The sequence below is a fragment of the Camelus dromedarius genome, chromosome 14 (genome assembly GCF_036321535.1).
Source record: "Camelus dromedarius isolate mCamDro1 chromosome 14, mCamDro1.pat, whole genome shotgun sequence".
NCBI classification, from domain to species: domain Eukaryota; kingdom Metazoa; phylum Chordata; class Mammalia; order Artiodactyla; family Camelidae; genus Camelus; species Camelus dromedarius.
The window spans coordinates 10996685-11014682 of NC_087449.1; positions in this window are offsets into that span (position 1 = coordinate 10996685).

A 17998-nucleotide genomic window follows, 5' to 3' on the forward strand; every position below is an offset into this window, starting at 1 on the left:
AATCCGTGCATTGGGGGAGTACAGTGCCTCACAAGAGTGGATTACTGTTCCTGAGGGATTTGGGGCAAGAGCCAGTTTTATAAAGCTTGGAAGAGGCAGCTTGGAAACAGAGCATGATTGGCTAGGAGGCTGGGGATTTCAGCCTGTATGTCTTATTTTCCAGGGTCAAGGGAGCTAGATAAATCTGACTTGGAGGATCGTAATCGGTTGTGTGTAGTTTCCTTGGCAGTGAGGCATCTCAGTATAAGTGTAAGCCGACTTAGGTTTAGAGCTGGGACACGGGCTGGGCCCCTGGGCCAGCCTACCCGTCGTGGGTCCTGATGCACAAATTACCTTCACTGCTACTACAGTGTTCCTTACAGGCTTCGCAGAGCCTCCAACACACCAAGGCATATTGAAAGTGCTCAGAAATGTGGTGGTACCACACTGCCAGTCCTGCCACAGGGGGTGTTCACAATGCCTGATGCGACTGGCATGTCTGACTTTTCCAAGAGAGAATATGAGAGAAACAGAAGGATTCTGGGGTTCATTCTTGAAATGTTTTCTACCATCTTTCCAGTGAGTCCCTGAGTAACTGTATAACCAAAGAAGTTCTCTGTTCATTTCGCTTGCAGAGAGAAAGGCAGATTTATCAGTGGTTTAGTTGTATTAATGTCAGATAGTTCAGAATTTTTATTTCAGGTCTGTTGCAGAAAGGGAGTAAACTAAGGCATAAATATGATCAAGAATATTTTGAGAGTCCACAGGGATGAAATAGTCTGTGTTATGTACTGAATGTAGGGAAAATGAAGTGGAAAGAAATATTAAGGGGTCCCCTTTGGTAACTGACAGACATCATAGAAATAAATTATGCAAAATATACTTTTGACCAAGTCATAGATAAATAACTGCAACAAGGAAAAATCAAAACATATTGTTAATATTAATTTACATTTGCATACGCTTTACATATTAACACTAAAACACTGTATTTGGCAGTGAGACTTTTAATCATCTTAATAAGAAATAGGAACATAGCAGAAGCAATCCAGGTTATAGAAATAATCAATTATAGTATCTTCAAATGTCTCAACAAAGATTCAACTGATCGTCCAAACCTAATACTTGATATTTCTAGAATTTCTATGGAAATTCTTGATACTTCAAACAAAAACTAAATTTGTTTTAAGTCTTGAGCACAACTGAGATGCAAGAAAATCGTACATTTTGTGGTAGCATTTCAAAAGGTTCCTGAAGTTCTGGAAAACAGAAACAAAACGAGTTGTAGGAATAAGCCCCAACCAGCCATAAACAAGTAATTGTATTTTTCACATTTTGATCTACAAAAGTTTTGTTGTCCTTCTTCTCAGCCAGAGCACATTTTATGGCTTATTGTATTTTATACTGACTTTGAGTAGTGTGTTGTGGTGAATTTACACTTAAAAAAATACATATGCTTTACTACTGGTTTTTCCAGACCAATTAATCAGCAAAATTCAAGTCAGAGAGAGGCTATTGGTCATCTAAATAAGGAGATAAATTTTAAAACTTTGGGAAAAAAAAAATTGCATGCCTGGAGGAATTCTTCAGAACATCTATCATTTCACTAATCCGTTCAGATAGGAGACGTTTAAAGACACTGATGTTCAGTCCTTCACGGAGCCAACTACAGGGCTTTACTTCATTGTCAGAACCAATCAACGGACTTCAGAGCAAAAAACTCCGCAGTAGTGAAACTGAGACAAAGGAAAAGGGTCATTTTGTGGTCCAGGATGCATTTCAGTAAGCTTAAACTCTAAGTGACAGTTGAGGAATTTAAGCTGCTCGGTATAATTCTACAAATGAGGTGTGTGAGAGAGGTTTCCATTAAAATGAGTCTCACTTCACACAGGCTATGAGTCTTCCCGAAGGTGTCCTCTGACTTCTCGTCAAAGGACTTGCAAAGTGTAAAACTTCTCCAACGTACTTTTTCACATTCACTCTCTCTATGTTTATGTACATGTGATACATGAATTTCACCAGGAAAACATCTTGAAAGTGTATTTGAACTGAAAAGTATATTCACACTATGAATTAAACAAGAGTTCTGTCTGATCTTTCCTTGAGAGAAATGCATTTACATTTTCAAATGTGATCATTTATTAAAATGCCATAGTTTGTGTTAGACATCGCAGAAAAGAACACGCTTGCTTGCCAGGGTGCAGACTGTGGCTGCAAGTGCATAGATTCACAAATGAGTCTTAGGGTACATTTTTATTATTCCATGAATCTTTTAATTCTTTGTGAATGTTATAATTATTAGAAACATGCTTTTGATGACTATCTCTAGGGCTTATAATAAAACACGTGGAAATCAGTATTTAGAAAGTCGAGATTAATACCATCATCATGTTGCCTGAATTATTTTCAACAGAATATCCATAATCAGATACCTCATTGTGGCTTTTTAAAATTCTTACTATATTCAACACATTTGTATTACTCTTTGTCAATAAGCACACGTGTGTACAAGCTATTTTTACAACAGGAAAATACATTTAATGTCTGGGTATTTAAATTTCATGAAGGATAAGAAGACTTATTAAGAGAAAACCTAAACCTAAAAGACTTAATAGTATTATTAGAAAATTGTTTTTATTGTGAAAATTAATACAGTTTATTGTTTCACATTTGTATAATGAAATAATTACTCTTGTATAGCTATTTCTATGTAAATGAACTCTACATGCCTCTTTAAAAATTCAATTTATATAATAGAAAATGAAATGACACTGAAATTGCCATGACTTACCTTGGTGACTTTTACAAGCTGAAAGTTTTAGTCTTATGATTTATGTTTAATAATTTAACACATTAATAATATTTTAGATGTGGATTGTTGAACATAAGCATGCAGATTATTTAAATGAATATTTAATTTTTATTCACCTTGCCAGAAGACAGAACGTGCATTTAATTGCCTGATATGAAAAGTGGGAAAAAAGATCAGTAAAATAGTAATGTAAAAAAAGTTTAAAACAAAATATGTATGTATTTTACCTCTTGGGCCACAAAATAAGAAAGAATTGGCTTGGCATTTGATCTTATAGACCAAAAATTAAAGTACAATTTCACATTAATTTTCAGCTGGGAAAGACTGAGTTTATGTGAGATATGTAGTCAACGTATACATTTAAATTTGGATCTCTCTTTTATTCTGAATAACTTAAATAACATTATAAATATTTTACATAATGAGTCTAGCTTGTACATAAGGACATCTGATGAATAATACTTCTTTTGTACTTTTCTTCTGTGTTGATGGCCAGAAAAACACTCTAGAGAAAACTGCTGTTAAGGCAGATTGGGACACTGACCCACCAGTAGGCTGTTGCTGTGCAAGCAACACTCTGAATATTGCAGAAAAGAATATTTAACATTAATATGGAAAGAAGAGTGAAATTTATGGTGGCACCAGTTTAAAACACATAAGCCAAATTTCTCTTTCCTTCTTTGGAGTAAATCAGCAATTTAAGGAATAATGCTACACACACACACACACACACACAGCTGAGCTGTAACTGTATTCTAGAGACGCATACAGGGTGAGTTATAATGATTGACTTTTGCAAACTAAAATTCTCTGATTGTGGTTCACATGCTGAATTCTGCTCTGCAGCAAATACCGTTTAAGGATCCTCCAATGTATTTAGGGTACTTACTGCAGCAGGCAGTGATGGGTGAGAGTTGATCTTGGAACAGCTACTCCTGAGAATTTGAAAATCAAGCTGGAGCATTTTCCTTAATGTCTATTTTCAGTGTCCATTTTCACTCACTTTCTCCTTTTTTTCCTTCCTTTATGCTCTGTTTTCACTCTCATCTTTATAGCTTTACGCACCCAAATCACGAGTGAGGACATAATGGAGACTAAAGAGTTTGGCTGCCATTCTGGCTTCTTCCTTTCCCCGCCTGCCCCACACCTCACCACACCAACCTCGTGCTGCCCCACTTCCAGCATCCATCCTTTTGAACATACAACTTGATTTAAATTGTCCCAATTTTGAAGATGCACTACAAATAAAGAAGGGGACGTCTGTCCTTCTGCAGCAGGCTGTCATTTACAGGAGGAGAACAACACTCAATATAAAACCTTTCTGTGTGTGTGGAAGTTGGGATAAATTCCTTCAAATTATTGGGCTAAAATGACCCCTGTAACTTCATCTGCAATTTTCTCTGATTGAGGAGAACTATCTCTGCCTTGTTCAGCTCAGCTATAGGCAAGCAGGCAAATTTAGTTTCAGGAACTGAAGTTTGAAAACATTGGAACGTTTCAGGTACGAACCTCGACATTTTACTGTCTTATGAATCAATAGTATATTTAATTAAAAGGAATAGAACTGGTGAGACATTTAAAAAATAAAAGGGAATAAATGGCTCTCTTTATATAGTTTAATTAACTCGTATGAGGTATCCAGGTTTTGTTTTCCCCTAAAAACACACAATTTATTACCCTTTCATTTAAGAGTAAAAGCCCCGATGTCTTTCTGTCTCTCTGTCTTTTAATAGCATACACATTTTTTTGGAAGAAACATAAAGAAAAACACCACATAAAAAAGTCTATAGCCAGATGGACTGTTACAGAGGTTTTCCCAAGTCCAATCCGAGTCTCAGGCTCCCCTGAAGCTTTCACGACAATACGTCATGTAACATTCCAGTTAGCTCTTTGAGGTACTTACTGCCTGGAAACGTTTCTGCTTAGGATTTACCCACAACTACACCAGACTAGTTCTCATTTGTAGGAACTTCTTGAAAAATAAGAAATAGAAGGGTTGGTTTTTTTTTGGTTACTGTTTTTTTAATTTGTTTGTTTTTAATTAAAGAGAGACGTCAGATGTCATGAGAGGTGCTATTGAGCTTTACAAGTCAGATCGCTCGGTGATATTTTTAAACAAATATGCAAACTCTGAAGTCAGTGAGCCAGGAGCTTCTGAGTTCTGATCCCAGAGCTGTCACTAGTTTCCTCTGCGATAATGGATATGTCATCGGAGCCCTGTTTGCTTCCATCTTCTTCTTAGTAAAACCAGAATAAGAGTGTAGTACTTATTGGGGAGGGTGTAGCTCAGCAGTAGAGCGCATGCTTAGCATGTATGAGGTTGTGGGTTCAATCTCCAATACCTCTGTTACACATAAATAAATAAACACCGAATTACCCCTCAAATTTTGTTTTGAAAAAATTTTAATAAAAAAAAGATGGAAGACGGTAGTACTTACTGACCTCAGAGGGGTAAAATAACAAGTATTTTAGTGTAAGGAGTATATATTTTAAATGTCTGGGGAAATTCCCTAGCCTTTTAAATGTATTTACTGGAGAAATATATTGGGTATATTCATCTTTTTTTTTTTTTTTTAAAAAAGGTCTATTGTACTTACTGCAAAAAAAAAAAAGTATGCATTTTGTGAGCTAAAAAAGAACTGGAACGTTTCCTTTCTTTGAGTTTCTTGGCTTTCAACACAAAGACTTTGGAATGCAACCTGACTCCCACACTGTTAGATGATTTCTGATATTTGTGAGGTTTTTGCAACATAAAATAAATGGCTGCTGTCATTCTCAAATGATTCCCTAAATTAGTAAGACTTTGTGCCTGAATTGAAGTGTGGATGTGACAGTGTTAAAAAAAAAAATCTATTTAAATACAAAGCAAGTAAATAATTTTAACAAAGTTAATATGACCAATAAGAAAGACACTAGTAGACAGCACTTCAAACTGTTAATTGCATGAGAGGCCTCAAACTTCATTAGGCTATTCCACTTCTCTCTTGTTAAATCCTATTGGCCCTTCAGAAATGTATCTTATCCAATATCTGCTACAATAACTCCTCTTAGGGATTATGAGAATTCAAGCCTTCTCTCCTGTGACATTCACTCCTTTATAGCTTACAGCCAAAGTGAATTAATTCTTCCCACACAAAGAAAATATCAAATTTCAAGGAACACAAGTTTAATGTTTATATATAGTCGTATAAAACACTCTGAGTTAAAGGTATTTGCTGTGTTTAAATATTCTCTTGCTCAAATCAAACACTTAACCCTTAAAGGGACATGCCTGAAACCTTAGGTTTATACTGGGTAATGTAATGTTGTAATACTTTTTTTTCCCCTCAGTATAACTCATGGAACTGTGGATGAATCAAATGTCTTTGCAATTGGAATTTGGTCTCTTAACTGCAGTGAGCTAAGACTTGGAAGCTCCTTTATATATGAAGGAGAATACACATAGCATATTGATCGAGTTAGATAAGGTTTTAAAGATTATCTGAATTTTCTGGGGTTGTATAAATTCATTATTTTTGTGAGATGATATTAAATAGATAAGCAAAATGTGCATATTTCATTAGTATTTATACATTTTAACACAAAGTGTAAATTAAGGACAGAAATTGTTTAAAGGTAGGGAGCTTGGCTTATTGATTCTTTTTAGTCTTAGCACCAGATATTTTATAGCATTATTAATTATCTATAATACTTCTGTTGAATGAATGAATTATTCATTTAGATTATGTGTATCAGTTAATATTGGAAGGTTTAAACTACATATGAATATAATATGTGTTCCATAAAACAGAGGAAGAGTCACATTGATAATTCAAAAGCCTAAAACATATTAAAAAATTCATACTCAGAAATCATTTCACCCTCCGCAAAAATTAAACTTCTTCCAGAGTGGAAGGGAGTTGCTTTTGAATAGAACAAAGCAAAGTCCAAAACACACAGAGTCAGAAACCTTTCAGCCTTGGTCTCTACTTACTTCCACTTACTGTGTGGCTTCAGGCAAGGCACAAAATCTCTCATTTTATTCAGTTTTAAGATAGTAATACTTACTTACTTTATGTGGCTTACTGTTTATATTAAGTAAACAATGATTGCAAAACTCTCAGAAGACTAAAATATATTGTAAATACTGAGCCAAATTCTTTCATTCAGTATCTTCCATTGGATTATAGACACAGAGAATTCCATACATATTGAAAAAATATGTGAGGAGTAACTGATAATGTGACTTTGGGAGACTTTTTGGTGGGCAGACTGTTATTATTCAATTAAGGTTTTTTTGGCCTATTTTTCAGAGGTAATTGTTTCTCAGTTGCTAAGGCATGCCATAGGACTTCTAAAAATCAACAAATGGTTACAAAATCCAGTTTAAATATAGTGTTTTATAGTAAAGAACTGATCCATGTCAAATAAATTTAAAATATATTCAACAATTATATCCATCAAATGCCTGATCAATTAGGATTAGATTCAGTTGTGAGTTGCAGATGAACTCAAATTAGAGTATCTTAAGTAAAATAAATTACCCAGGGATCCCCTGCAGGTCACTGGCCCAGAGCTGGTGTGGGCCACTGCAGTGTCAGATAGAGTTCTTCTAGTTTATTGTTTGGTCATCCTCAACCTGTGTCTTCCATCTCATAGCCTAATGCAGTTTGTCCAATTCCAGTCACCATCTTCCCTTTCCAGACGGGAAGAAAAAGAAAAGGATAGAGAGGAACAGACACAAAGGACGTATACCAGCAGAACCTTTAAGAAATCTTACAGAAGCTACCATATGACTCCCGCTGAACATTACGGAGTCACGTGATTGTACCGAGCTACCGAGGAAGCTGGAAACATATTCTAAGTGCCGTATGCCAAACTTCAATTCTGTTGTTCTGAGAGGAGAAAATAAATATCGTGGTACAACTAACAATCCTGTGGCGTAGCCTTTAATAACAGACAATTTCAGATTGTTAAAGTACACAGCCATACGTCAGGCTGTAAAGCCACAGAATATCTGTGAAAGGAAAGAAATTACATATAGAGATTTTTTAGCATAGAGTTAAATGCAGCTCACGTATTAAGTCATATATATATATAGTAAAATTAAACAATAAAACTGGTTTGTTTAGTCTTACTGAATCACTTGACCAAAAGAGGGCTGTGTATGGTTATAGGAAAGTGAAAATAGAAGTCTAGGTCATGAAATTACTAAAAGAGAAATAATTTTAAATCCCTGGAATGATTATAATTGGATAGTTTAGTTGAATAAGATATGGATGTTCTTGAGGATAAGACAGATGTATAATGCTTGTATCACGGAACTAGCTGAGATGGGCTGCATGGATTTGGATGGCTCTCTAGACTTTAGCATCTTGTCTTAGAAATAATGTGGTTTATTGTATTAAAGAGATTAACTGATTAGAGACAGTTGATGGGACAATGAAAAATTTACCGCCTCCACTGGGAAAAGAGCTCAAAAACTTACTGCAGTTGAGTAAATGCAGGACAAGAGAAAAAGTCTAGTGCATGTTGTGCAGCTACCATGTGCCATGTGGGCTGGGCGCCTCGTCCATGTGTTATTCATGACAACACACTTATGGATCACAACACTTTCATTTCTCAGCCAAATATTTGGAAGTACAGAAAGTTTAAATCATTTGATAAAAATCTGACGGCATATCAAATCACAAACCCATAACTGAAAGCCAGGTATACTGAACTCAAGTAAGTGTTCCGTCTATTTATTACCATGAGCCCAAAGAGCTCCAATAATGTCATTTCTATATTCGAAGAACCTCATAGCTGTCAATAAATAGCATACATATTTTACAAATTAAAATTTTAAAATGTTACACTTTCATTGTTATGATTATCAATTTATTATTAGTTAACATAGTGGTTCAAGAATAATCCACTGCTTTTACCCAAAGTACCTAATTATTTGATTAGGGCCTAGTAGAGTCGTTCACTAAAGGTGAAATAAAGGAGTAAGGCGCATCAGTGGAAGTATTCAGCCTCTGTCATGTGTTGATCAGTGATATATACATTTTTATTTTTAAAACTATAAAATATTTATTTGAAAAATTATTTCTACTCGGGTTTGGGGAAAGTGCCTCCAAGTAGGCACTATTATGCCATTAGCGGGGGGGGGGGGGGAATTGATATTATGTTTGAGCGGAGAACATGAGCAGTGTAGCTGTAGTGTTACAAATTCCCCCACCCTTTGAATTCTCTTCTAGGAATCTACTCTAACCAATAATTGGAGATTAGGGCAGGGCACAGATTTCTGTGCAAGAAGTATTCAAATTAGCAGAAGTATTCAAATTAGCAAACTGGATCAAAGTTAAATATCCCCCAAAGGCAAATACTGTTTAAACCATAGCATAGCTGTATTTTAGCATATTCTGTTGGTGAAATTATGCTTTAATACTATTGGATAACACGGTGAAATGTGGCACAGTGAGCTGGAGAGCAGCACGAGATCTTCCGAATAACCTGGGGGCTCTTTTTACAAAGCCAGCAGTTCACGAGGATCGTACACCAAGTGGGACTTCCAGCGCACATCGCTGTGCTTTAGCCAAAGGAAGAAGAATTAAAAAACACATCTCTTTTTTCCCCTTTGGAGAATCTGGACGTATCAGATTAGAAGGCTCTTCAAAATAATCTAGTGATTTTTTTTTTCACCTGAAAATAGTTTGGCTACTCTGATATTTATTGTGTGTACCTAATACGATACTAAGGACTGTGTCAAGAGTTTGGAATTTAGAAAATTGTAGCTTCTACATTTTGCAGTTAATATCTTTTTAGAAGAATGTGACCCAATAAATGCATCTTTCCCTGTGCCTCGGTTTCCACATTACAAGACAAAGACATGAGTGATAAACTGCCTCCCAGGGATGTTTTTGAGCCTTAGTTAATGTTTGTAAAGCCCCCACAGAGAGCAGGAGATGAATAATGAAATAGACTCTCAAAGTAGTGTTAACGCTCTCGTCTGTCTTTCTCATTAGTCTCTAAGAGGCTTCATGCCAACTGTTAGCATTTCAGCTGCCAGGATGAGGGGTTTCTATTTTAATTTTGCCTAGAAGAGTGAGCGTTCCTTGAACATCTGGGGTTCACCTCGGCTTAATTCCAATAATGCGTCTATGGAATCAGGTATGTGAAGTCTGATGGCCAGTACCACAAAGGGATTCATATCTAATTTTAGACCTGCTGTTTCAATTTCTAATTTAGCTCACATTTTAAACCTATTAGGAAAAGCAGTATCTAACTAACACATTCGAGGTTTATTTGAAGTTTTGACATGAGAAAATTTTGCCTTAAATTAATTACATTAAAACCATGCCTCTGGGGAGTGGGCAAACAGAATGGGATAGGATTTTGGCTAGCTCCTTTCACCTTTTTTTATTTTTTCCATGGCCAAGACAAGAAAAATAAATACAGGTTAAAATAAATAATATATGCATTCATTTATTTAAAAATATATCTTGGAGTTGTTTGTTGTATGTCAAATGATGCTAGAAAGACACCAGAGTTCAAAGCCAATGAAAAGCCTGCCCCCCATGGAGGGTACATTGTAGTAGCACCTGTAAGATCCAGGATGACTTGAGTACATTTTTAATCTGTTCCCTATGCCTGTCATACTGCCTGTCAGCAGTCATCATTTGGTGTAAGTCTGAGTGAATGGATGACTCAGGCACTCCAAGGCTGTGTAGACACAGCCAAGAAGTTCATTTGCATTAACTGATTTCTAGGGACTTATTGGAACTCGACCATATGGGCTAATCACCATTAAATAAAAATTTAGTCAATTTTACAAGGTAGCTGTTGTTGTTTTGAGGATGAAGGCATCTCTACCAATGGAGTGCATGTTAGACACATAAATGCAGATTGATGAGCATAGCTGAAATTTTTCTTAGGATTCAGGAAGTTCATTTTCATGAGTTGTTACCTAAGGAAGATGAGAGGGAATAAAATAGAATCAGATCACATCATATTGGTTCAAAGAATATAGACCAGGGTCAGAGTACCTATGACTCAAATTGCTATTCAGTACAGGGCTGTAGAAACCACATCTGATTTCTAGGGTAAAGTTAAGCACAGTGCTGTCTAATAGGGCCTTCTGCGATGGCGGTTAAGGCCTTGCCTCTCTGCTGTCTGGTATGGTGGCCACAGGCCACGTTGCAGCTATTGAGCACTTGAATGTAGCTAGTGCAAGTGAAGAATGAAATTTTTAACTTTAATTAATGTAAATTTAAATAGCCACATAGGGCTAGTGACTACCATATTGGAAAGCACAGCGCTAGAAGAAAATAATGAGTAACAGCTGAAAGAATTGTTTTGCTGAAACGCCTCTGTGACAGTTGGAGCACGTGTATCCAATTACGGTGGCAGCAGCTTCAGAAATGATGAAGCATAATTTGGCATCTGGGAGTTGGGAAGGTGGAGAGCAGGGAGCAGTGCAGCCCTCGGTCAAAAGCTCCAAGTAAGGAAAGAGACAGGCTGAGTTTAATGCTGATTTCAAAACTTCTGTGGTCCCAGAGATTATCATACTAAGTGAAATAAATCAGACAGAGAAAGACAAATACCATATGAGATCACTTACATGTGGAGTCTAAAAAAAAGACACAAATGAACTTATTTACAAAACAAACAGATTCACAGACATAGAAAACAAACTTACGGTTACCAAATGGGGAAGGGGGGGTATAAATCAGGAGTTTGAGATTAGCAGGTACAAACTACTATGTATAAAATAATAGAGATAAAGAACAAGGTCCTACTGTATAGCATAGGTAACTATTCAATATTTTATAATAACCTGTTATGAAAAAAAATCTGAAAAAGAATATATACATGTATAACTGAATCACTATGCTATAGACCAGAAACTAACACAACACTGTAAGTCAAATATACTTCAATTAAAAAAAAAAAAAACTTCTAGTAGTGTAGTAGGCTTTGGGAAAATTAACATAGCCAAACTCAACTGTGTGTCACAGAAGATACTATCCATACTTGTGTCATAAGGTAGTCATGAGAATTAAATGAGATAAAGCAAGTGTACAACCTGGTGTTCTGTTAGGGTGCAGTATATGATGGAATTATTATCATTAAACTATTATTCAGCCTGAAGTCTTCTCAGATGATATGAATATAAGGGGAATGACATGATGAAATGATCTGTGACTTGCTCTGATCATCATTCTGCCTGGGTGCCCATTGCTTTCTGCCACTTCTCCCTATAAAAATGTATGTCATCAAATCTTGACTTAAAAAAAAAAACTTACACTCAGGGTTTACCTGGAAATAGTAGAGACAATGTAATCATTCTTTCCTGGGAGGTGGAGACAGTAGTTCGCACCTCCTGCTTTGTGGTGCTTTGCTCATGTTCTCACCAAGCTCTTTAGGACGTATTACTAGGGTCTTTGATAGTTAACCTCTGTATCATTTTCCCTCCTATTTTATAAGCAAGAAAATACAAGCTCAGAGAGTTGTTGACTCCAGAACTATTACTGTTTTAGCTGTCATCATTAGCCCCTTGAGGACAGAACATAATCCGGAAATTTGATAGTTTGGTTCTTGAAGATGGAACACTCTAGTCTGCCCTAGGGCTGGTGATGCTGTAGTCACTCTGTGACTTCCAGGTTGAGCAGTTTAGACGATGCGAGATCTGCGTGCTTAACAGGTAGCCAGTGGGTCCAGTAGGTGACACCGGCCAGTATACCCCAGATAGCCTGTATCTCAAGAGTGAGCCAAGGTATAAGGTACAAAATAAAAATTTTTTGAGAGACAGATGCTCTTTCTCATCACTTATATGTGGAATCTAAAAAAAATAAATAAATAAAACCAATGAATGAATACAACAAAACAGAAACAGACTCACAGATACAGAGACCAAACTAGTGGTTACCAGTGGGGAGGGGCAAGATAGGGTTAGGGTCTGAGGTCTAAGGGTTCTAAGATGTGAAATAAATTTACTTGTTAGTGACCAGCCTTTTACAAATGAAATATGATACAATAAATATGAGACCCCATCACACAAAGATTTTTACAAAACTTCTTACTGTCATTATGTAAGCATATGCATGTGCATGTATGTGAGTCTGTACTAAGCTACGGTGTATAAAATATTTTTTGTTTGCATCACGATCAAAAATGTTTGAAGGCTTACTCTTGACGATGTCACGCCCCAAAATGTATTTTTAGGAAATGTGTGTCCAAAGACAGAATGAAGTCTCAGAGAATTATGCCGAGAGTAGTGTAAAATGGGAAATGGTATTTATGGGCAGTACAATATTGTCTGCTGCAAGGAGGTTCAGAGATTAAAATAACTTAAGAATGAGAAAAGAGCATTAGAAATAAATCATGATAGATAAAAAGGAAAGAGGAAAGGAAGAAATAAGGTCATTCAGTCAGTCTAATAACAAAGAGATAGTTTCCAGTAAGGTTTGCAAATTCTTGCAGCCTAATAACTGGACTGAAAATTTTAATGAGAAAATGTGATTTTCTGCAGAAGTAGATGTATATTATTTTGCCTCCCAGCAGCAGGAGTTTGCTTCCCCCCTCCCAGCTCTACCTTCCCCTCCCCATCTCTTCTGGGAACTGTTCCACGTATCTGCGGACAGGTATCCCGCTCCCGAGGAAGCTGCCGTTATCCTTTGTGACCTTCCCCCAGAGTCCTTCCGTCGATCCAGCGTTGTGCACATGACTAAACCAAGTGGAATGTTTTAATTGAAACTGACAAAGGATCACTCTTTAGTGATGGATTTCCTAGGATGTAAAACAATGCTTTAATGCTTTCTGACATATTTGGGCAGCTGTTCTGTGGAAAGAGAATGAGTCCAACACCCAGAGAGAAGTGGAGACGAGAATGAGAGACGGAGCCCTGGTGGATTTGGTTCATGGACTCTTTTTTTCCTGAGGCCCAGCTGTATCTCTACCCTTCTCAAGATTTCGGTGTCTAATCCTTCAGTGTTCTAAGTCAATAAACCCCTTTTCTAATCTAAAGTGTGAGAGGAGGCACTGTTACTTGACTAATACAGTTACAGGAAGAGAGAAGACATAGTAAGACAGTTGAAAAGAGGAGCAAAGATATGCAGTTAAGACACAAAAACAAGAAGGAATTACAAAAACAACAAGACTAAACTAATATTGTCAATACTTGAGTGGGAATGATTTGTGGTTAAAATGAGAAAGAAAGCTGCAGAGACGTTTTAATTACTTTGCTTTATATCCTAGAAAAATAGTTATGTGTATATGACCCATAAGTCTAAGTCAAGGATTTAATAAACCTGTTCTTAACCCTGTGGCTGAAGATGCTGTGTGCTCACCAAACTCTGATTCCTTTTTCTCCCAGTCTCAGTCCTTCTTGCATATTTGAGTTGCCCTACATTTGAGTTCCGACCTGTGGAATAGACACATGGTGATGTGTGCAACTTAGAGTCCTGGCCCTTAGCAGTCTCCCTTAGTGATTCTCAGTCTTCTTCCCACTCACCCATAAACTGAAGATAGATTGTGATGAATATAGACTTTGATGATGGAGAGGACAAGAGTGCCACAATATGAAAAAAGCCTGGGTCACTAAGCGACCACTAAGCCCAGGCAGGAAAAACTGCTTGGACTAGGACACGGGCTGACACCCAGTGTCAACTTACTGACCTAGGAGAGGAGGGGTTATCTGTTCCAGAAGTCAGTGGTAGCTTAAAGGATACAAGGTTGTTCACTTATTTTAAAATAATTCATTTGCTCATAATATTTAAGAGATGAAACACCAGGATACTGTTAGGCTAGCAACAGCTGAATGACTACATCCTACCCACTAGCAAGAAGCTGACAATGGATAAGATACATGAATCTGAAACTGTTTACAGCCCCTGCTTCAGTTTGCTCAGCCTTCAGCCTCAGCAGACTAAAAAGAGCAGCTTTATTCTCAAACGGCTGCAGGAAAAAAACACGAAGTCCGAAAGTTTTCCGTGTCTGCCAGGAATTTCTGAATATGCTCCACATTTGTAACGCAATTCCATTGATTCTTATACACCGTGTTATTGGCAAACAAAGGCACCTAAGGGATAGATACAATGATCCCAGCCATCAATGATTCTGTGAGAGCTGCTAAGAATTTCAAGGTTATGCTTAAACAGATTTGAGCATGTCCTGAGAGCTTTGTGCTTCTTAGTGAAATTATCTGCAGAGGTGATCTTTACAGAATATAAGAATCTAAATTCCTAAATACATCTATAAGGTGTTATTTGATTTCTCCTTGTTGAAAAGAAAGCAGTCTATCTACTACCAAATTTATTTTATTCATTACAGTGGCTTAACTTTAAGACAATCTGCTAAAGAAAATGAGTAATTTAGGAGGTGTATTTGGGCACCCATATATTTTTATTGTAGAAATAAAACGTTGGAGAGGTTTAATAGAGATGGGAAAGCCATAATTTTGCCTCATACTTAGACCACCAGGGCTTGCGTGAGAATTGATGACAACTGACAAGAGTTAAGCTATTTACTTTGCTTTGTGTATTTTAGATAAAAGCCAATTTTTCTACAAATTCAGCTAATTTTCTTTTCTATAAGTTTAGTGACAAATCCTTGTCTCTTTATTGTCCTTTGTCAAACCCTAAACCCTACATTATATCAGATGCCAAATAGTGGATATCGTTCATGTTATCTCTGGAATTGTATCTTCTTTATCTGTCAGGTCTACTAAATTACATTAAGCGCATCTCTCTGGTCTGCACGTTTCTCCTACTTTATCAGACACTGGTGATACCAAATCATCTCCCCACTACAGAAATCAATGTTTAACAATCTTAATTTTATCCGTATTAATTCCTTTCCTTGGGAGGCTGGTTGGTATTGCACAGAGGTATTACGAAGTGTAGGTATAAAGTCAGATTGGCTGTGTTCAGACCAACCTTGTTCCATTTGGACAAGCTGTTTAGCCTCTTGGGGACTCAGTTCCTTTATCTGTAAAATGGGATGCTAACTGTGCTTACCTCATCCTGGTGCTGTGAGGGTGATGTGAGCAAGGGCATACCATGTGCTTAGATGCTCAGTTAATAGACTCTGATGCCGGCTGGTGTTCTTTGTGGTTATTTCTGTTGATGTAACTAGGTCTAATACATGATCCTGGGTATAGTAGGCGGGAAAAATGGATGAGATAAATTCCTGCCCTTGAATACGTTGAATCGCACTAGGGAAATTTATGTTTACACAGATGGTTATTATATAATGTGATACAGGTTTATATGAAGTGCTTTAAGAGTTTAGAACAGAAAGTGACGTGCTATTTGGGGCGATCAGAAATTCCCCAGGGAGTCACATTTGGTTTGGGCTTGAAGCAGCAGCAGCAAGCTAGGTGCAACTGCAAAGGCATCAAGAGCAACGGGCAACGCACAGAGCAGGGACACACTGCGCATGTTCAGGAAACCAGAAGTACTTCATTCATTCAGAAATCGTTCAGCAGTTCACTGAGGTTACAGCGGTGGTTCTCAATGAGTAGCAATTTTGTTTCCTCCCAAGAAACATATGGCGATGTCTGGGTGTCAGGTAGTTAGATAAGTGGGGGCACCGGCAGGTAGGCGGAGGGGAGGCAGGATGGTCCCAAAGATGACATTACGCACACCTCCAGCACAAAGGGACTTAATTTCTTCTAAATGAGTGCCAGCAAGAAACTGGTTAGAACCCCACAGCCATGACTGCTGTGCAGCAGGAAGTGTTTAACTGGATAGGACCCAGTGCTCATTGTATTATAATAGCATTGTAGTTGAGGTCCCCCACCCCCATTGGTTTTTCTGTGTGCGTCCTGGGTAAGGACATGCGCAAAAGGGGCCAAACATGACTAAGCTTTCCAGGGACAATCAGTCAAGAGGCCACCCCTAAGCGAGGGTATAAGAGGAAGGGGAGACAAAACCCACCACTTTTCCTCTTTTGGATCAACCTGCCTCCCATCCTTGGAGGTGCACTTTTCCTTTTCTAAATAACTCTTTTAAAATCTTCAGGCACACAACGCACCATCTCCCAACGGTAAGCTTATCTTTCGGGTATGACAACTAGGGTATTTTCCTTTTGGGGGGTAACATGGGGACATTTTTTTTATGTTCATAACAAAGAGCTGCGACTGGTATTTAGTGTATACAGCCAGGCGTGCTGTGAAACGTCCCTGTACACAGGGCAGCCCTAGGGTAAAGCATCATTGGGCCCAGAACATCAGTAGGGCTGAAACGGAGATGCTCTGGGCCAGAGAATCTGGCAGGGGGTGGGGGTGGGGCTGGGGGTGGGGGGGTGGACTCTCCAGAGAGGAATTTGGGTCCGGGTCCACTTCTAAAGAGCCTGGTATGTGATTGTAAAGATGGTACATGATCATGATGCCTCTTGGGATTCTGGTCCATCAGCTCCCTGAGGTTCCAGGACATTTATCTTTTGATAGTTGATAGATTAACAATCTATTATCAGCTTATTTAGAATGTCTGCACTCTAATCCAGACAACTCCCTTTCTTCAGAAATCTGCTCTCCTTAACCACTGAGACTAGCCTTATCATTTAAAGTAAAGATTCTGTCCTCAAAAGTGCCAATTCATGGCCCCTTCAGGCCTTAGAATATACTTCAAAACCACTTTGTCTTTTAAACATGTCCCTCCCGCGTAATCACTGCAGTCTGTGCTGGTGGCGGGCTCGCCCCCCTCCCTCCAGCAGGTGCTCCATGTACTCCGTGGTGTTCTCCTTCCTTGATTCCTGTTAGTCTGGGAAAAAAACAAAAGAAGTGGAGTCTTTTTCATACACTTTTGTTTGTCTTTTTAGGCAATCAAGGCACAAAGAGAAAGACAGAGGGGAAGGAAGAGACGTGAAAGGATCAGAGTAAACAATCACTTTGAAGGCTTTAGCTTTTTAGTAAAAACGTTTCTCTAACAATACACGGCTGTCTGACGAGAGGAATTCAGTAACGTTTAGATAACAGGAACAACAAAACAGTGCCGTTTTCTGCTTTTCCAGAAGAAAATCAAAGTGTCGCTGAGGGTCTTCTACTTCCTGCTGATTTTGTTTTTCTAAAAATACGTATTGATTTCTTCCACCTCCGAGATTCATAAATGTTATTAAAAATGAATGGCAGGTCTGATTTAAATTAAATGTCAGGTGGTTGATAGGTTTCATAATACTTTTTTAAAATTTTAATGACATCCTTACTTGATTTTGTATTAGAGGCATGCGAAATGTAGACTACCA